At 29.0% G+C, this 21065-nt stretch overlaps 1 long non-coding RNA gene across 9 annotated transcripts; it reads right to left on the bottom strand.

The window, feature by feature from the left end:
• Positions 1-1907: 1907 nt before the first annotated feature.
• On the bottom strand, positions 1908-14997 carry LOC126736654 (uncharacterized). Of its 9 annotated transcripts, XR_007660719.1 has the most exons (8): positions 14723-14997; positions 13519-13690; positions 13175-13346; positions 12831-13002; positions 7500-7671; positions 4576-5263; positions 3028-3199; positions 1908-2855 (listed from the first exon to the last, which is right to left on the bottom strand). It is a non-coding gene; the product is annotated as an uncharacterized LOC126736654 (long non-coding RNA). The 9 variants fall into 9 exon arrangements; XR_007660712.1 differs by lacking the exon at positions 1908-2855 and having other exon boundaries at positions 2886-3199; XR_007660715.1 differs by lacking the exons at positions 1908-2855; positions 7500-7671 and having other exon boundaries at positions 2886-3199.
• Between the last annotated feature and the right edge of the window lie 6068 nt (positions 14998-21065).

The raw sequence follows: 21065 nt of genomic DNA, 5'->3' as shown, positions 1-21065 counted from the left end.
CATGGTTTGTCTAATTGAACCAGAAAAACAACACTTTGTTCCAATATTTTTCTAATTATTAAACTGAGATAAGGATATATAAATGAGAACCCAGCTTTTTCACTTACTTTCCTATATCATCGTTTCAATTTTTTAATAGTGTTTGGATCTTCTGGAAATAGTGTTTTTCTACCATGGTTTGTCTAATTGAACCAGAAAAACAACACTTTGTTCCAATATTTTTCTAATTATTAAACTGAGATAAGGATATATAAATGAGAACCCAGCTTTTTCACTTACTTTCCTATATCATCGTTTCAATTTTTTAATAGTGTTTGGATCTTCTGGAAATAGTGTTTTTCTACCATGGTTTGTCTAATTGAACCAGAAAAACAACACTTTGTTCCAATATTTTTCTAATTATTAAACTGAGATAAGGATATATAAATGAGAACCCAGCTTTTTCACTTACTTTCCTATATCATCGTTTCAATTTTTTAATAGTGTTTGGATCTTCTGGAAATAGTGTTTTTCTATCATGGTTTGTCTAATTGAACCAGAAAAACATCACTTTGTTCCAATGTTTTTCTAATAATTAAACTGAGATAAGGATATATAAATGAGAACCCAGCTTTTTCACTTACTTTCCTATATCATCGTTTCAATTTTTTAATAGTGTTTGGATCTTCTGGAAATAGTGTTTTTCTACCATGGTTTGTCTAATTGAACCAGAAAAACATCACTTTGTTCCAATATTTTTCAAATTATTAAACTGAGATAAGGATATATAAATGAGAACCCAGCTTTTTCACTTACTTTCCTATATCATCGTTTCAATTTTTTAATAGTGTTTGGATCTTCTGGAAATAGTGTTTTTCTACCATGGTTTGTCTAATTGAACCAGAAAAACAACATTTTGTTCCAATGTTTTTCTAATTATTAAACTGAGATAAGGATATATAAATGAGAACCCAGCTTTTTCACCTACTTTCCTATATCATCGTTTCAATTTTTTAATAGTGTTTGGATCTTCTGGAAATAGTGTTTTTCTACCATGGTTTGTCTAATTGAACCAGAAAAACAACACTTTGTTCCAATATTTTTCTAATTATTAAACTGAGATAAGGATATATAAATGAGAACCCAGCTTTTTCACTTACTTTCCTATATCATCGTTTCAATTTTTTAATAGTGTTTGGATCTTCTGGAAATAGTGTTTTTCTACCATGGTTTGTCTAATTGAACCAGAAAAACAACACTTTGTTCCAATATTTTTCTAATTATTAAACTGAGATAAGGATATATAAATGAGAACCCAGCTTTTTCACCTACTTTCCTATATCATCGTTTCAATTTTTTAATAGTGTTTGGATCTTCTGGAAATAGTGTTTTTCTACCATGGTTTGTCTAATTGAACCAGAAAAACAACACTTTGTTCCAATATTTTTCTAATTATTAAACTGAGATAAGGATATATAAATGAGAACCCAGCTTTTTCACTTACTTTCCTATATCATCGTTTCAATTTTTTAATAGTGTTTGGATCTTCTGGAAATAGTGTTTTTCTACCATGGTTTGTCTAATTGAACCAGAAAAACAACACTTTGTTCCAATATTTTTCTAATTATTAAACTGAGATAAGGATATATAAATGAGAACCCAGCTTTTTCACTTACTTTCCTATATCATCGTTTCAATTTTTTAATAGTGTTTGGATCTTCTGGAAATAGTGTTTTTCTATCATGGTTTGTCTAATTGAACCAGAAAAACATCACTTTGTTCCAATGTTTTTCTAATAATTAAACTGAGATAAGGATATATAAATGAGAACCCAGCTTTTCCACTTACTTTCCTATATCATCGTTTCAATTTTTTAATAGTGTTTGGATCTTCTGGAAATAGTGTTTTTCTACCATGGTTTGTCTAATTGAACCAGAAAAACAACACTTTGTTCCAATATTTTTCTAATTATTAAACTGAGATAAGGATATATAAATGAGAACCCAGCTTTTCCACTTACTTTCCTATATCATCGTTTCAATTTTTTAATAGTGTTTGGATCTTCTGGAAATAGTGTTTTTCTACCATGGTTTGTCTAATTGAACCAGAAAAACATCACTTTGTTCCAATATTTTTCAAATTATTAAACTGAGATAAGGATATATAAATGAGAACCCAGCTTTTTCACTTACTTTCCTATATCATCGTTTCAATTTTTTAATAGTGTTTGGATCTTCTGGAAATAGTGTTTTTCTACCATGGTTTGTCTAATTGAACCAGAAAAACAACATTTTGTTCCAATGTTTTTCTAATTATTAAACTGAGATAAGGATATATAAATGAGAACCCAGCTTTTTCACCTACTTTCCTATATCATCGTTTCAATTTTTTAATAGTGTTTGGATCTTCTGGGAATAGTGTTTTTCTACCATGGTTTGTCTAATTGAACCAGAAAAACATCACTTTGTTCCAATGTTTTTCTAATTATTAAACTGAGATAAGGATATATAAATGAGAACCCAGCTTTTTCACCTACTTTCCTATATCATCGTTTCAATTTTTTAATAGTGTTTGGATCTTCTGGAAATAGTGTTTTTCTACCATGGTTTGTCTAATTGAACCAGAAAAACAACACTTTGTTCCAATATTTTTCTAATTATTAAACTGAGATAAGGATATATAAATGAGAACCCAGCTTTTTCACTTACTTTCCTATATCATCGTTTCAATTTTTTAATAGTGTTTGGATCTTCTGGAAATAGTGTTTTTCTACCATGGTTTGTCTAATTGAACCAGAAAAACATCACTTTGTTCCAATATTTTTCAAATTATTAAACTGAGATAAGGATATATAAATGAGAACCCAGCTTTTTCACCTACTTTCCTATATCATCGTTTCAATTTTTTAATAGTGTTTGGATCTTCTGGAAATAGTGTTTTTCTACCATGGTTTGTCTAATTGAACCAGAAAAACATCACTTTGTTCCAATATTTTTCAAATTATTAAACTGAGATAAGGATATATAAATGAGAACCCAGCTTTTTCACTTACTTTCCTATATCATCGTTTCAATTTTTTAATAGTGTTTGGATCTTCTGGAAATAGTGTTTTTCCATCATGGTTTGTTTAATTAAACCAGGAAAACATCACTTTGTTCCAATATTTTTCTAATTATTAAACTGAGATAAGGATATATAAATGAGAACCCAGCTTTTTCACCTACTTTCCTATATCATCGTTTCAATTTTTTAATAGTGTTTGGATCTTCTGGAAATAGTGTTTTTCTACCATGGTTTGTCTAATTGAACCAGAAAAACAACACTTTGTTCCAATATTTTTCTAATTATTAAACTGAGATAAGGATATATAAATGAGAACCCAGCTTTTTCACTTACTTTCCTATATCATCGTTTCAATTTTTTAATAGTGTTTGGATCTTCTGGAAATAGTGTTTTTCTACCATGGTTTGTCTAATTGAACCAGAAAAACAACACTTTGTTCCAATATTTTTCTAATTATTAAACTGAGATAAGGATATATAAATGAGAACCCAGCTTTTTCACTTACTTTCCTATATCATCGTTTCAATTTTTTAATAGTGTTTGGATCTTCTGGAAATAGTGTTTTTCTACCATGGTTTGTCTAATTGAACCAGAAAAACAACACTTTGTTCCAATATTTTTCTAATTATTAAACTGAGATAAGGATATATAAATGAGAACCCAGCTTTTTCACTTACTTTCCTATATCATCGTTTCAATTTTTTAATAGTGTTTGGATCTTCTGGAAATAGTGTTTTTCTATCATGGTTTGTCTAATTGAACCAGAAAAACATCACTTTGTTCCAATGTTTTTCTAATAATTAAACTGAGATAAGGATATATAAATGAGAACCCAGCTTTTTCACTTACTTTCCTATATCATCGTTTCAATTTTTTAATAGTGTTTGGATCTTCTGGAAATAGTGTTTTTCTACCATGGTTTGTCTAATTGAACCAGAAAAACATCACTTTGTTCCAATATTTTTCAAATTATTAAACTGAGATAAGGATATATAAATGAGAACCCAGCTTTTTCACCTACTTTCCTATATCATCGTTTCAATTTTTTAATAGTGTTTGGATCTTCTGGAAATAGTGTTTTTCTACCATGGTTTGTCTAATTGAACCAGAAAAACATCACTTTGTTCCAATATTTTTCAAATTATTAAACTGAGATAAGGATATATAAATGAGAACCCAGCTTTTTCACTTACTTTCCTATATCATCGTTTCAATTTTTTAATAGTGTTTGGATCTTCTGGAAATAGTGTTTTTCCATCATGGTTTGTTTAATTAAACCAGGAAAACATCACTTTGTTCCAATATTTTTCTAATTATTAAACTGAGATAAGGATATATAAATGAGAACCCAGCTTTTTCACTTACTTTCCTATATCATCGTTTCAATTTTTTAATAGTGTTTGGATCTTCTGGAAATAGTGTTTTTCTACCATGGTTTGTCTAATTGAACCAGAAAAACATCACTTTGTTCCAATATTTTTCAAATTATTAAACTGAGATAAGGATATATAAATGAGAACCCAGCTTTTTCACTTACTTTCCTATATCATCGTTTCAATTTTTTAATAGTGTTTGGATCTTCTGGAAATAGTGTTTTTCCATCATGGTTTGTTTAATTAAACCAGGAAAACATCACTTTGTTCCAATATTTTTCTAATTATTAAACTGAGATAAGGATATATAAATGAGAACCCAGCTTTTTCACTTACTTTCCTATATCATCGTTTCAATTTTTTAATAGTGTTTGGATCTTCTGGAAATAGTGTTTTTCTACCATGGTTTGTCTAATTGAACCAGAAAAACAACATTTTGTTCCAATGTTTTTCTAATTATTAAACTGAGATAAGGATATATAAATGAGAACCCAGCTTTTTCACCTACTTTCCTATATCATCGTTTCAATTTTTTAATAGTGTTTGGATCTTCTGGGAATAGTGTTTTTCTACCATGGTTTGTCTAATTGAACCAGAAAAACAACACTTTGTTCCAATATTTTTCTAATTATTAAACTGAGATAAGGATATATAAATGAGAACCCAGCTTTTTCACTTACTTTCCTATATCATCGTTTCAATTTTTTAATAGTGTTTGGATCTTCTGGAAATAGTGTTTTTCCATCATGGTTTGTTTAATTAAACCAGGAAAACATCACTTTGTTCCAATATTTTTCTAATTATTAAACTGAGATAAGGATATATAAATGAGAACCCAGCTTTTTCACCTACTTTCCTATATCATCGTTTCAATTTTTTAATAGTGTTTGGATCTTCTGGAAATAGTGTTTTTCTACCATGGTTTGTCTAATTGAACCAGAAAAACAACACTTTGTTCCAATATTTTTCTAATTATTAAACTGAGATAAGGATATATAAATGAGAACCCAGCTTTTTCACTTACTTTCCTATATCATCGTTTCAATTTTTTAATAGTGTTTGGATCTTCTGGAAATAGTGTTTTTCTACCATGGTTTGTCTAATTAAACCAGGAAAACATCACTTTGTTCCAATATTTTTCTAATTATTAAACTGAGATAAGGATATATAAATGAGAACCCAGCTTTTTCACCTACTTTCCTATATCATCGTTTCAATTTTTTAATAGTGTTTGGATCTTCTGGAAATAGTGTTTTTCTACCATGGTTTGTCTAATTGAACCAGAAAAACAACACTTTGTTCCAATATTTTTCTAATTATTAAACTGAGATAAGGATATATAAATGAGAACCCAGCTTTTTCACTTACTTTCCTATATCATCGTTTCAATTTTTTAATAGTGTTTGGATCTTCTGGAAATAGTGTTTTTCTACCATGGTTTGTCTAATTGAACCAGAAAAACAACACTTTGTTCCAATATTTTTCTAATTATTAAACTGAGATAAGGATATATAAATGAGAACCCAGCTTTTTCACTTACTTTCCTATATCATCGTTTCAATTTTTTAATAGTGTTTGGATCTTCTGGAAATAGTGTTTTTCTACCATGGTTTGTCTAATTGAACCAGAAAAACAACACTTTGTTCCAATATTTTTCTAATTATTAAACTGAGATAAGGATATATAAATGAGAACCCAGCTTTTTCACTTACTTTCCTATATCATCGTTTCAATTTTTTAATAGTGTTTGGATCTTCTGGAAATAGTGTTTTTCTATCATGGTTTGTCTAATTGAACCAGAAAAACATCACTTTGTTCCAATGTTTTTCTAATAATTAAACTGAGATAAGGATATATAAATGAGAACCCAGCTTTTTCACTTACTTTCCTATATCATCGTTTCAATTTTTTAATAGTGTTTGGATCTTCTGGAAATAGTGTTTTTCTACCATGGTTTGTCTAATTGAACCAGAAAAACATCACTTTGTTCCAATATTTTTCAAATTATTAAACTGAGATAAGGATATATAAATGAGAACCCAGCTTTTTCACCTACTTTCCTATATCATCGTTTCAATTTTTTAATAGTGTTTGGATCTTCTGGAAATAGTGTTTTTCTACCATGGTTTGTCTAATTGAACCAGAAAAACATCACTTTGTTCCAATATTTTTCAAATTATTAAACTGAGATAAGGATATATAAATGAGAACCCAGCTTTTTCACTTACTTTCCTATATCATCGTTTCAATTTTTTAATAGTGTTTGGATCTTCTGGAAATAGTGTTTTTCCATCATGGTTTGTTTAATTAAACCAGGAAAACATCACTTTGTTCCAATATTTTTCTAATTATTAAACTGAGATAAGGATATATAAATGAGAACCCAGCTTTTTCACTTACTTTCCTATATCATCGTTTCAATTTTTTAATAGTGTTTGGATCTTCTGGAAATAGTGTTTTTCTACCATGGTTTGTCTAATTGAACCAGAAAAACATCACTTTGTTCCAATATTTTTCAAATTATTAAACTGAGATAAGGATATATAAATGAGAACCCAGCTTTTTCACTTACTTTCCTATATCATCGTTTCAATTTTTTAATAGTGTTTGGATCTTCTGGAAATAGTGTTTTTCCATCATGGTTTGTTTAATTAAACCAGGAAAACATCACTTTGTTCCAATATTTTTCTAATTATTAAACTGAGATAAGGATATATAAATGAGAACCCAGCTTTTTCACTTACTTTCCTATATCATCGTTTCAATTTTTTAATAGTGTTTGGATCTTCTGGAAATAGTGTTTTTCTACCATGGTTTGTCTAATTGAACCAGAAAAACAACATTTTGTTCCAATGTTTTTCTAATTATTAAACTGAGATAAGGATATATAAATGAGAACCCAGCTTTTTCACCTACTTTCCTATATCATCGTTTCAATTTTTTAATAGTGTTTGGATCTTCTGGGAATAGTGTTTTTCTACCATGGTTTGTCTAATTGAACCAGAAAAACAACACTTTGTTCCAATATTTTTCTAATTATTAAACTGAGATAAGGATATATAAATGAGAACCCAGCTTTTTCACTTACTTTCCTATATCATCGTTTCAATTTTTTAATAGTGTTTGGATCTTCTGGAAATAGTGTTTTTCCATCATGGTTTGTTTAATTAAACCAGGAAAACATCACTTTGTTCCAATATTTTTCTAATTATTAAACTGAGATAAGGATATATAAATGAGAACCCAGCTTTTTCACCTACTTTCCTATATCATCGTTTCAATTTTTTAATAGTGTTTGGATCTTCTGGAAATAGTGTTTTTCTACCATGGTTTGTCTAATTGAACCAGAAAAACAACACTTTGTTCCAATATTTTTCTAATTATTAAACTGAGATAAGGATATATAAATGAGAACCCAGCTTTTTCACTTACTTTCCTATATCATCGTTTCAATTTTTTAATAGTGTTTGGATCTTCTGGAAATAGTGTTTTTCTACCATGGTTTGTCTAATTGAACCAGAAAAACAACACTTTGTTCCAATATTTTTCTAATTATTAAACTGAGATAAGGATATATAAATGAGAACCCAGCTTTTTCACTTACTTTCCTATATCATCGTTTCAATTTTTTAATAGTGTTTGGATCTTCTGGAAATAGTGTTTTTCTATCATGGTTTGTCTAATTGAACCAGAAAAACATCACTTTGTTCCAATGTTTTTCTAATAATTAAACTGAGATAAGGATATATAAATGAGAACCCAGCTTTTTCACTTACTTTCCTATATCATCGTTTCAATTTTTTAATAGTGTTTGGATCTTCTGGAAATAGTGTTTTTCTACCATGGTTTGTCTAATTGAACCAGAAAAACAACATTTTGTTCCAATGTTTTTCTAATTATTAAACTGAGATAAGGATATATAAATGAGAACCCAGCTTTTTCACCTACTTTCCTATATCATCGTTTCAATTTTTTAATAGTGTTTGGATCTTCTGGAAATAGTGTTTTTCTACCATGGTTTGTCTAATTGAACCAGAAAAACAACACTTTGTTCCAATATTTTTCTAATTATTAAACTGAGATAAGGATATATAAATGAGAACCCAGCTTTTTCACTTACTTTCCTATATCATCGTTTCAATTTTTTAATAGTGTTTGGATCTTCTGGAAATAGTGTTTTTCTACCATGGTTTGTCTAATTGAACCAGAAAAACAACACTTTGTTCCAATATTTTTCTAATTATTAAACTGAGATAAGGATATATAAATGAGAACCCAGCTTTTTCACCTACTTTCCTATATCATCGTTTCAATTTTTTAATAGTGTTTGGATCTTCTGGAAATAGTGTTTTTCTACCATGGTTTGTCTAATTGAACCAGAAAAACAACACTTTGTTCCAATATTTTTCTAATTATTAAACTGAGATAAGGATATATAAATGAGAACCCAGCTTTTTCACTTACTTTCCTATATCATCGTTTCAATTTTTTAATAGTGTTTGGATCTTCTGGAAATAGTGTTTTTCTACCATGGTTTGTCTAATTGAACCAGAAAAACAACACTTTGTTCCAATATTTTTCTAATTATTAAACTGAGATAAGGATATATAAATGAGAACCCAGCTTTTTCACTTACTTTCCTATATCATCGTTTCAATTTTTTAATAGTGTTTGGATCTTCTGGAAATAGTGTTTTTCTATCATGGTTTGTCTAATTGAACCAGAAAAACATCACTTTGTTCCAATGTTTTTCTAATAATTAAACTGAGATAAGGATATATAAATGAGAACCCAGCTTTTCCACTTACTTTCCTATATCATCGTTTCAATTTTTTAATAGTGTTTGGATCTTCTGGAAATAGTGTTTTTCTACCATGGTTTGTCTAATTGAACCAGAAAAACAACACTTTGTTCCAATATTTTTCTAATTATTAAACTGAGATAAGGATATATAAATGAGAACCCAGCTTTTCCACTTACTTTCCTATATCATCGTTTCAATTTTTTAATAGTGTTTGGATCTTCTGGAAATAGTGTTTTTCTACCATGGTTTGTCTAATTGAACCAGAAAAACATCACTTTGTTCCAATATTTTTCAAATTATTAAACTGAGATAAGGATATATAAATGAGAACCCAGCTTTTTCACTTACTTTCCTATATCATCGTTTCAATTTTTTAATAGTGTTTGGATCTTCTGGAAATAGTGTTTTTCTACCATGGTTTGTCTAATTGAACCAGAAAAACATCACTTTGTTCCAATGTTTTTCTAATTATTAAACTGAGATAAGGATATATAAATGAGAACCCAGCTTTTTCACCTACTTTCCTATATCATCGTTTCAATTTTTTAATAGTGTTTGGATCTTCTGGGAATAGTGTTTTTCTACCATGGTTTGTCTAATTGAACCAGAAAAACATCACTTTGTTCCAATGTTTTTCTAATTATTAAACTGAGATAAGGATATATAAATGAGAACCCAGCTTTTTCACCTACTTTCCTATATCATCGTTTCAATTTTTTAATAGTGTTTGGATCTTCTGGAAATAGTGTTTTTCTACCATGGTTTGTCTAATTGAACCAGAAAAACAACACTTTGTTCCAATATTTTTCTAATTATTAAACTGAGATAAGGATATATAAATGAGAACCCAGCTTTTTCACTTACTTTCCTATATCATCGTTTCAATTTTTTAATAGTGTTTGGATCTTCTGGAAATAGTGTTTTTCTACCATGGTTTGTCTAATTGAACCAGAAAAACATCACTTTGTTCCAATATTTTTCAAATTATTAAACTGAGATAAGGATATATAAATGAGAACCCAGCTTTTTCACTTACTTTCCTATATCATCGTTTCAATTTTTTAATAGTGTTTGGATCTTCTGGAAATAGTGTTTTTCTACCATGGTTTGTCTAATTGAACCAGAAAAACATCACTTTGTTCCAATGTTTTTCTAATTATTAAACTGAGATAAGGATATATAAATGAGAACCCAGCTTTTTCACCTACTTTCCTATATCATCGTTTCAATTTTTTAATAGTGTTTGGATCTTCTGGGAATAGTGTTTTTCTACCATGGTTTGTCTAATTGAACCAGAAAAACATCACTTTGTTCCAATGTTTTTCTAATTATTAAACTGAGATAAGGATATATAAATGAGAACCCAGCTTTTTCACCTACTTTCCTATATCATCGTTTCAATTTTTTAATAGTGTTTGGATCTTCTGGAAATAGTGTTTTTCTACCATGGTTTGTCTAATTGAACCAGAAAAACAACACTTTGTTCCAATATTTTTCTAATTATTAAACTGAGATAAGGATATATAAATGAGAACCCAGCTTTTTCACTTACTTTCCTATATCATCGTTTCAATTTTTTAATAGTGTTTGGATCTTCTGGAAATAGTGTTTTTCTACCATGGTTTGTCTAATTGAACCAGAAAAACATCACTTTGTTCCAATATTTTTCAAATTATTAAACTGAGATAAGGATATATAAATGAGAACCCAGCTTTTTCACCTACTTTCCTATATCATCGTTTCAATTTTTTAATAGTGTTTGGATCTTCTGGAAATAGTGTTTTTCTACCATGGTTTGTCTAATTGAACCAGAAAAACATCACTTTGTTCCAATATTTTTCAAATTATTAAACTGAGATAAGGATATATAAATGAGAACCCAGCTTTTTCACTTACTTTCCTATATCATCGTTTCAATTTTTTAATAGTGTTTGGATCTTCTGGAAATAGTGTTTTTCCATCATGGTTTGTTTAATTAAACCAGGAAAACATCACTTTGTTCCAATATTTTTCTAATTATTAAACTGAGATAAGGATATATAAATGAGAACCCAGCTTTTTCACTTACTTTCCTATATCATCGTTTCAATTTTTTAATAGTGTTTGGATCTTCTGGAAATAGTGTTTTTCTACCATGGTTTGTCTAATTGAACCAGAAAAACATCACTTTGTTCCAATATTTTTCAAATTATTAAACTGAGATAAGGATATATAAATGAGAACCCAGCTTTTTCACTTACTTTCCTATATCATCGTTTCAATTTTTTAATAGTGTTTGGATCTTCTGGAAATAGTGTTTTTCTACCATGGTTTGTCTAATTGAACCAGAAAAACATCACTTTGTTCCAATATTTTTCAAATTATTAAACTGAGATAAGGATATATAAATGAGAACCCAGCTTTTTCACTTACTTTCCTATATCATCGTTTCAATTTTTTAATAGTGTTTGGATCTTCTGGAAATAGTGTTTTTCCATCATGGTTTGTTTAATTAAACCAGGAAAACATCACTTTGTTCCAATATTTTTCTAATTATTAAACTGAGATAAGGATATATAAATGAGAACCCAGCTTTTTCACTTACTTTCCTATATCATCGTTTCAATTTTTTAATAGTGTTTGGATCTTCTGGAAATAGTGTTTTTCTACCATGGTTTGTCTAATTGAACCAGAAAAACAACATTTTGTTCCAATGTTTTTCTAATTATTAAACTGAGATAAGGATATATAAATGAGAACCCAGCTTTTTCACCTACTTTCCTATATCATCGTTTCAATTTTTTAATAGTGTTTGGATCTTCTGGGAATAGTGTTTTTCTACCATGGTTTGTCTAATTGAACCAGAAAAACAACACTTTGTTCCAATATTTTTCTAATTATTAAACTGAGATAAGGATATATAAATGAGAACCCAGCTTTTTCACTTACTTTCCTATATCATCGTTTCAATTTTTTAATAGTGTTTGGATCTTCTGGAAATAGTGTTTTTCCATCATGGTTTGTTTAATTAAACCAGGAAAACATCACTTTGTTCCAATATTTTTCTAATTATTAAACTGAGATAAGGATATATAAATGAGAACCCAGCTTTTTCACTTACTTTCCTATATCATCGTTTCAATTTTTTAATAGTGTTTGGATCTTCTGGAAATAGTGTTTTTCTACCATGGTTTGTCTAATTGAACCAGAAAAACATCACTTTGTTCCAATATTTTTCAAATTATTAAACTGAGATAAGGATATATAAATGAGAACCCAGCTTTTTCACTTACTTTCCTATATCATCGTTTCAATTTTTTAATTGGTTTGGATCTTCTGGAAATAGTGTTTTTCCATCATGGTTTGTTTAATTAAACCAGGAAAACATCACTTTGTTCCAATATTTTTCTAATTATTAAACTGAGATAAGGATATATAAATGAGAACCCAGCTTTTTCACTTACTTTCCTATATCATCGTTTCAATTTTTTAATAGTGTTTGGATCTTCTGGAAATAGTGTTTTTCTACCATGGTTTGTCTAATTGAACCAGAAAAACAACACTTTGTTCCAATATTTTTCAAATTATTAAACTGAGATAAGGATATATAAATGAGAACCCAGCTTTTTCACTTACTTTCCTATATCATCGTTTCAATTTTTTAATAGTGTTTGGATCTTCTGGAAATAGTGTTTTTCCATCATGGTTTGTTTAATTAAACCAGGAAAACATCACTTTGTTCCAATATTTTTCTAATTATTAAACTGAGATAAGGATATATAAATGAGAACCCAGCTTTTTCACCTACTTTCCTATATCATCGTTTCAATTTTTTAATAGTGTTTGGATCTTCTGGAAATAGTGTTTTTCTACCATGGTTTGTCTAATTGAACCAGAAAAACAACACTTTGTTCCAATATTTTTCAAATTATTAAACTGAGATAAGGATATATAAATGAGAACCCAGCTTTTTCACTTACTTTCCTATATCATCGTTTCAATTTTTTAATAGTGTTTGGATCTTCTGGAAATAGTGTTTTTCCATCATGGTTTGTTTAATTAAACCAGGAAAACATCACTTTGTTCCAATATTTTTCTAATTATTAAACTGAGATAAGGATATATAAATGAGAACCCAGCTTTTTCACCTACTTTCCTATATCATCGTTTCAATTTTTTAATAGTGTTTGGATCTTCTGGAAATAGTGTTTTTCTACCATGGTTTGTCTAATTGAACCAGAAAAACAACACTTTGTTCCAATATTTTTCAAATTATTAAACTGAGATAAGGATATATAAATGAGAACCCAGCTTTTTCACTTACTTTCCTATATCATCGTTTCAATTTTTTAATAGTGTTTGGATCTTCTGGAAATAGTGTTTTTCCATCATGGTTTGTTTAATTAAACCAGGAAAACATCACTTTGTTCCAATATTTTTCTAATTATTAAACTGAGATAAGGATATATAAATGAGAACCCAGCTTTTTCACCTACTTTCCTATATCATCGTTTCAATTTTTTAATAGTGTTTGGATCTTCTGGAAATAGTGTTTTTCTACCATGGTTTGTCTAATTGAACCAGAAAAACAACACTTTGTTCCAATATTTTTCAAATTATTAAACTGAGATAAGGATATATAAATGAGAACCCAGCTTTTTCACCTACTTTCCTATATCATCGTTTCAATTTTTTAATAGTGTTTGGATCTTCTGGAAATAGTGTTTTTCCATCATGGTTTGTTTAATTAAACCAGGAAAACATCACTTTGTTCCAATATTTTTCTAATTATTAAACTGAGATAAGGATATATAAATGAGAACCCAGCTTTTTCCCTTACTTTCCTATATCATCGTTTCAATATTTTAATAGTGTTTGGATTTTCTGGAAATAGTGTTTTTCTATCATGGTTTGTCTAATTGAACCAGAAAAACATCACTTTGTTCCAATATTTTTCAAATTATTAAACTGAGATAAGGATATATAAATGAGAACCCAGCTTTTTCACCTACTTTCCTATATCATCGTTTCAATTTTTTAATAGTGTTTGGATCTTCTGGAAATAGTGTTTTTCCATCATGGTTTGTTTAATTAAACCAGGAAAACATCACTTTGTTCCAATATTTTTCTAATTATTAAACTGAGATAAGGATATATAAATGAGAACCCAGCTTTTTCCCTTACTTTCCTATATCATCGTTTCAATATTTTAATAGTGTTTGGATTTTCTGGAAATAGTGTTTTTCTATCATGGTTTGTCTAATTGAACCAGAAAAACATCACTTTGTTCCAATATTTTTCTAATTATTAAACTGAGATAAGGATATATAAATGAGAACCCAGCTTTTTCACTTACTTTCCTATATCATCGTTTCAATTTTTTAATAGTGTTTGGATCTTCTGGAAATAGTGTTTTTCTACCATGGTTTGTCTAATTGAACCAGAAAAACAACACTTTGTTCCAATGTTTTTCTAATTATTAAACTGAAATAAGGATATATAAATGAGAACCCAGCTTTTTCACTTACTTTCCTATATCATCGTTTCAATTTTTTAATAGTGTTTGGATCTTCTGGAAATAGTGTTTTTCCATCATGGTTTGTTTAATTAAACCAGGAAAACATCACTTTGTTCCAATATTTTTCTAATTATTAAACTGAGATAAGGATATATAAATGAGAACCCAGCTTTTTCCCTTACTTTCCTATATCATCGTTTCAATATTTTAATAGTGTTTGGATTTTCTGGAAATAGTGTTTTTCTATCATGGTTTGTCTAATTGAACCAGAAAAACATCACTTTGTTCCAATATTTTTCAAATTATTAAACTGAGATAAGGATATATAAATGAGAACCCAGCTTTTTCACCTACTTTCCTATATCATCGTTTCAATTTTTTAATAGTGTTTGGATCTTCTGGAAATAGTGTTTTTCCATCATGGTTTGTTTAATTAAACCAGGAAAACATCACTTTGTTCCAATATTTTTCTAATTATTAAACTGAGATAAGGATATATAAATGAGAACCCAGCTTTTTCCCTTACTTTCCTATATCATCGTTTCAATTTTTTAATAGTGTTTGGATCTTCTGGAAATAGTGTTTTTATATCATGGTTTGTCTAATTGAACCAGAAAAACATCACTTTGTTCCAATATTTTTCAAATTATTAAACTGAGATAAGGATATATAAATGAGAACCCAGCTTTTTCACTTACTTTCAAATATCATCGTTTCAATTTTTTAATAGTGTTTGGATCTTCTGGAAATAGTGTTTTTCTATCATGGTTTGTCTAATTGAACCAGAAAAACATCACTTTGTTCCAATATTTTTTTAATTATTAAACTGAGATAAGGATATATAAATGAGAACCCAGCTTTTTCACTTACTTTCCTATATCATCGTTTCAATATTTTAATAGTGTTTGGATCTTCTGGAAATAGTGTTTTTCTATCATGGTTTGTCTAATTGAACCAGAAAAACAACACTTTGTTCCAATATTTTTCTGATTATTAAACTGAGATAAGGATATATAAATGAGAACCCAGCTTTGTCACTTACTTTCCTATATCATCGTTTCAATTTTTTAATAGTGTTTGGATCTTCTGAAAATAGTGTTTTTCCATCATGGTTTGTCTAATTGAACCAGAAAAACAACACTTTGTTCCAATATTTTTCTAATTATTAAACTGAGATAGAGATATATAAATGAGGACCCAGCTTTTTCACTTACTTTCCTATATCATCGTTTCAATTTTTTAATAGTGTTTGGATCTTCTGAAAATAGTGTTTTTCTATCATGGTTTATCTAATTGAACTAGAAAAACATCACTTTTTGGAATCACTAAAAAGGTTTTTTTAAGAAAAAGCATAAATAATATCTGAAATGCCCGGAATTCAATTTAAATAAATGTTTTTTAGTAATTTTTATTCGATCTCTATCAAAGGTATTTTTTCTCAACTTTAAAACAAAAAATTCGATTTACTTAATCATGAATCTTGAAACATGAAAACAAAAGAAACAATTTCTGGAACAACAAAAGTACCGTAAAAAAATATTTACAAAAAAAATCAACTTCTGACTCACCCCATCCAGCCCTAGCAACATTAAATTTATTTCAGTCACTTGCTTAAAAAACGACAAATACCAGACCAGATCTCTCTCTTTGTGTGTCGTATAAACACTTGTTGGAATGCTAAACAAATGTTTTAATAATAATAAAATGTATGAGTGAGTGTGAGCGTCTATGTGTGGTAACGGTTTTAGTTTAGTTATATATGATACAGGACGTTTACTTTCTTTATATTCTATATTGTAAATGCTGAAATATGTATTCAAATGTTTTATTAGGTCAATGTATGCTTCAAGTTTCAACCTTATTATTCCGTCAAGTTCTGGAGTTTTGCATGTTTGACCTCAGAGAATTTAATTTTTTCTTCTAGGCTTTCGGGGTTGATTTCTCCATTGTACTATTTTTTCGGGAAAAAATGCTTAAGTACATATCTTTTAATATTTTATGGACAATTTGTGTTCCAAATTTCAACCCCGTATCCCTTTTGATTCTTGAGATATGGATGCTTAAACTCAGAGAATTAAAATTTTTCTTGCAAGGTTTCAGGGTTAATTTCTATATTGTACAATTTTTTTTGGAAAAATGAAATTCAAAAGCTCTTTATTAATTTAAAAATTTTCAATTAGAGTATGATAATAATTAATATTTGAAAAATAATTGTACAACTTTAAGGCAACATAATCTAGTGATTTTAAGAAAGTAGTATATTTTGGTTGTGGTATACAGTAATGCGAATTACATGCAGTTCTGGTTTTATACTTATGATCCCTTATTGAGTAAAGGTTTGAGTGTTTATGTATAAATTCTAAGGTAACTATAATTTACAATGACTTAAAATTCATCTTAGAGATCTTAAAGAATTTAATTTTTTTTTCAAGGCTTTCAGGGTTGATTTCTACATTTTATAATTTTTTTTCAAAAATATGCTGAGACATATATCTAATAATTTCATAAGGACAATCTATGTTTCAAGTTTTAACCCTGTATTCCTTCTAGACCTCGAGTTATGGATGTTTGGCTTCAAAGAATTTAGCTTTTCTTCTAGATTTTCAAGGTTGATTTCTCCCTTGTATAATTTTGTTGGCAAAAAAAGCTGAAATGTATGTACAACTATTTTATTAGTACAATCTATGTTCCAAGTTTCAGATCTGTATCCCTTCTGGTTCTTAAGTTATGGATAAGAATCTATGTTCCAAGTATCAACCCTGTATCTCCTCTCTTTCCTGAGATATGGATGTTTGGTCTCAGATAATTAACATTTTTTTTCTAGGCTTTGAGGGTCGATTTTTACATTTTACAATTTTCTTTTAAAAATATGCTGAATAATTTGTTTGATAATTTTATTAGGACAGTCTGTGTTTCAAGTGTCAACCCTGTATTAATTCCTTCTGACTTATCGCTGTTTGGCTTTAAAGAACTTAATTTTTTATTCTAGGCTTTCAGGGACAATTTCTCCATTGTACAATTTTATTTGGACAAAATGCTGAAATATGTATTTAATAACTTTATTAGGACAATTCGTGTTCCAATTTTCGACCATATATTCCTACCGGTTCTTGAGTTATGGATGTATGGCCTCAAAAAATTGATTTTTTTTCTAGGCCTTCAGGGTTGATTTATTTATTGTAAAAATTCAGGGTTAATTTCTATATTGTACAATTAAGTGAAATATGTATCCAGTCATTTTAATAGGACATTGTATGCTTCAAGTTTCAACCCTGTATGCCTTCTTAGTACAATCTATGTCCCAGTTTTCAGATCTGTATCCCTCCTGGTCCTCGAGTTATGGATATGTGGTCATAGAGAACTCAATTTTTTTCCCAGGCTTCTAGGGTTAGTTTCTAAAATGTATAATTTTTTTTTGGAAAAAAAATACTAAACTAGATGTTGACTTATTTTATTAGAAGAATCTATGTTCCAAGTATGAACCTTGTATCTCTTGTTATTCTCGAGTTATGGATGTTTGGCTTCAGAAAATTTAATTTTTTTTCTTCCAGGATTTCAGGGTTCACTTCTATATTGTACAATTTTTTTGGAAAAAAATACTGAAGTACATATTTATTAATATTTAACGGACAATCTCTGTTCGAAGTTTTAACCCTGTATCTCTTTTGATTCTTGAGATATGGATGTTTAAACTCAGGGAATTAAAATTTTTCTTGCAAGATTTCAGGGTTAATTTCTTCAGTGTACAATTTTAGTTGAAAAAAATGCTGAAATATGTATTTAATAATTTTATTAGGACAATTCGCGTTCCAATTTATGACCCTGTATTCTTGCCAGTTCTTGAGTTATGGATGTTTGGCCTCACAAAATTGATTTTTTTTCCAAGTTTTTAGGGTTGATTTATTTATTGTAAAAATTCAGGGTTAATTTCTATAGTGTACAATTTTTTTTTGGAAAAATTAAATATGTATCCAATCATATTAATAGGAGAATGTATGCTTCAAGTTTTAACCTTCTATATAGTTCTTGAGTTATGAATGTTTGATATCAGAGAATTAATTCTTCCAATATTTCAGAACCGTTTGAACCATTGTACAATTTTTTTTTTCGAAAAATTGCTAAAATAGTCGCCTGATAATTATATTAAGACAATTTGTGTTCAAGCTTTATCCCCTCTGTTTCCTGAGATATGGATGTTTAGTCTCAGAGAATTAACATTTTTCTAGCAGGCTTTCAAGTTTGATTCCTTCATTGTACAATTTTTTTGAAACAATTGCTCAAAATATGTATCCAACTATTTTATTAGCACAATCCATATTTGAAGTTTCAACCCTGTATCTCTCCTGGATGTCGAGAGAATTTATTTTTCTCTTTTAGGCTTTTAGGGTCAATTTCTATATTGTACAATTTTTTCTCGAAAAATTACTGAAACTGTTTTAGGCTGGACTGTATTGTTATATGGACTGTATTATATACTGAGTTTGTTTGTTATTCTTGTACGATTTGTAGTACTTTTTATACAAGTGCCATTACACTTAAGTCTGTATGCCCCATTGTAGTCTCTAGAGATTTAGCAGGGTTTCCATGATAGCAGTTGACGTGCTCTTGTGGTGACATAGGCAGGTAAGTCTTGGAATTTGAATAGTTCTGTTCTTGCTCTAGTTTCTTCAACTTTTGGGCACTAAATTGTTGCGCCTTAGGTTAATTTGGATTTTACCACAGTAGTATTGTGTTGCTTGAGATGAAAATCTCCAAGTCTTTCCTACTGCTCGTTTGGTGGCCCTCAGCGCCATTCTGCTTTTGTTTATCGCGTATTCGATATGCGGATTCCAGGCTAGTTTAATATCAAAGTCTATATATTTCAACTTTCGTTTATATATATTAGTTTTGTTTATATTTCAATTTTTGTTGAAATATATAGACTTTGATGATATCAAAGGATTCGAAGTTCTTAAGCCATGTATATTGTGAGAGTATTTTTTTTAAATTTATCTATATTATAAAAGCAGTTTATATTTGAGGGTTCGCTTGTGTTAAAGACACCCTCGATTAAATGCAGACATTACCCTTTTGAAAACAAACTTATAATAATTAAATATATACTCACAGATATAAAAAATTAAATATTCTCTGCATATCTGCCAGGAATATTGCTTGTGGAATACCTATTCCGGGCATTGGGTGCTGTCTGGGCACGTCAAGTTCTTGGAAGATAAAAATTAATTTTCAATTTTTTTAGGTTCCTAAAAATCCATATTTATCTATAGGGAATTAAGATAATTTTTCCAGAAAGATACAAAAAATGAAAGAAATTACAAAAAAATAAGAAAGAACGGAACAAAATCTTTTTTTTTCGTTTCATGTTTTGTTTGTAAAAAATCTATAAAACCATTAATGTAAACAGAAAAAGAATGCCAAATGTTGCCAAAAATTGAAATGGGTTTTTGTAAATGTTAATCCCTATAGTTTACTGCACCTTCACAAATTTTTAATTTAAGATATTACATACTTATAATATACAGTGACCGCCTAAAGTTCCGCATAAATTCGATAAAAGTTAGAGACATGATTTTTTGAGAAAACGCTCGGACATGTTTCGTATAACACACCTTATCTCAAAACTCAACTGTTTTCGAAATATTTACATTTAAATAACAAATAGGTAGTCTATTTACAAATTAAGGTAAATTGTAATTAAACCTAACTTACACCAATTAATGAAGATAGAGCACAAAGACACCCACACAGTGTTCATCTTAAAAAATCTACAATCCACCCCGATAAGACAGCCAAAAGCGCTTTCCAAATACGCATTTAACGCTCGAATATGTAACACAAACTGATTATCTACTAAAATCACATCGCATATACATACATTCCAGGTGAGATCAGTTCAACAAAATCTAAGAAACCTGTAATATATTATGTACGGGGCAATTTGAAATAATAATGCTGATAGATTGGCGAAGGCACATATTTCAACACAACAAATACGCATCGCGACGCGACTTGAAATAATTCACAGTCATATTTCAGATATTTCAAATTGGCTCGGACCCCCGTTTAAGGAATCGCCGAGAATTATTTTGCTGTAAAACGTGAAAGTGTCGACAACGTTGCCAATCGAACCGCATTCGTCAGTAATCCAATTATTTTCCACGGTGTTAACGGTGCGTTTTAACAATTTCGTATTAAACGAGTTGAAGATGCGGCAACGTCGTATGGTTTCGTGTGCATCTAAGTTACCCAGAGCGCAAAGAGAAGTACTAGAAAGAGTAATCGCTTATGCAAGTACGATACCTCATTTTAAAAGCAAATAAAAACGCTTTTTAGAAATTAGAAAATTCAG

The sequence above is a fragment of the Anthonomus grandis genome, chromosome 5, assembly GCF_022605725.1.
Source record: "Anthonomus grandis grandis chromosome 5, icAntGran1.3, whole genome shotgun sequence".
Lineage (NCBI taxonomy): Eukaryota > Metazoa > Arthropoda > Insecta > Coleoptera > Curculionidae > Anthonomus > Anthonomus grandis.
The sequence above is the reverse complement of the archived record's forward strand: the minus strand, read 5'-3'. Positions and strand labels throughout refer to the sequence as shown.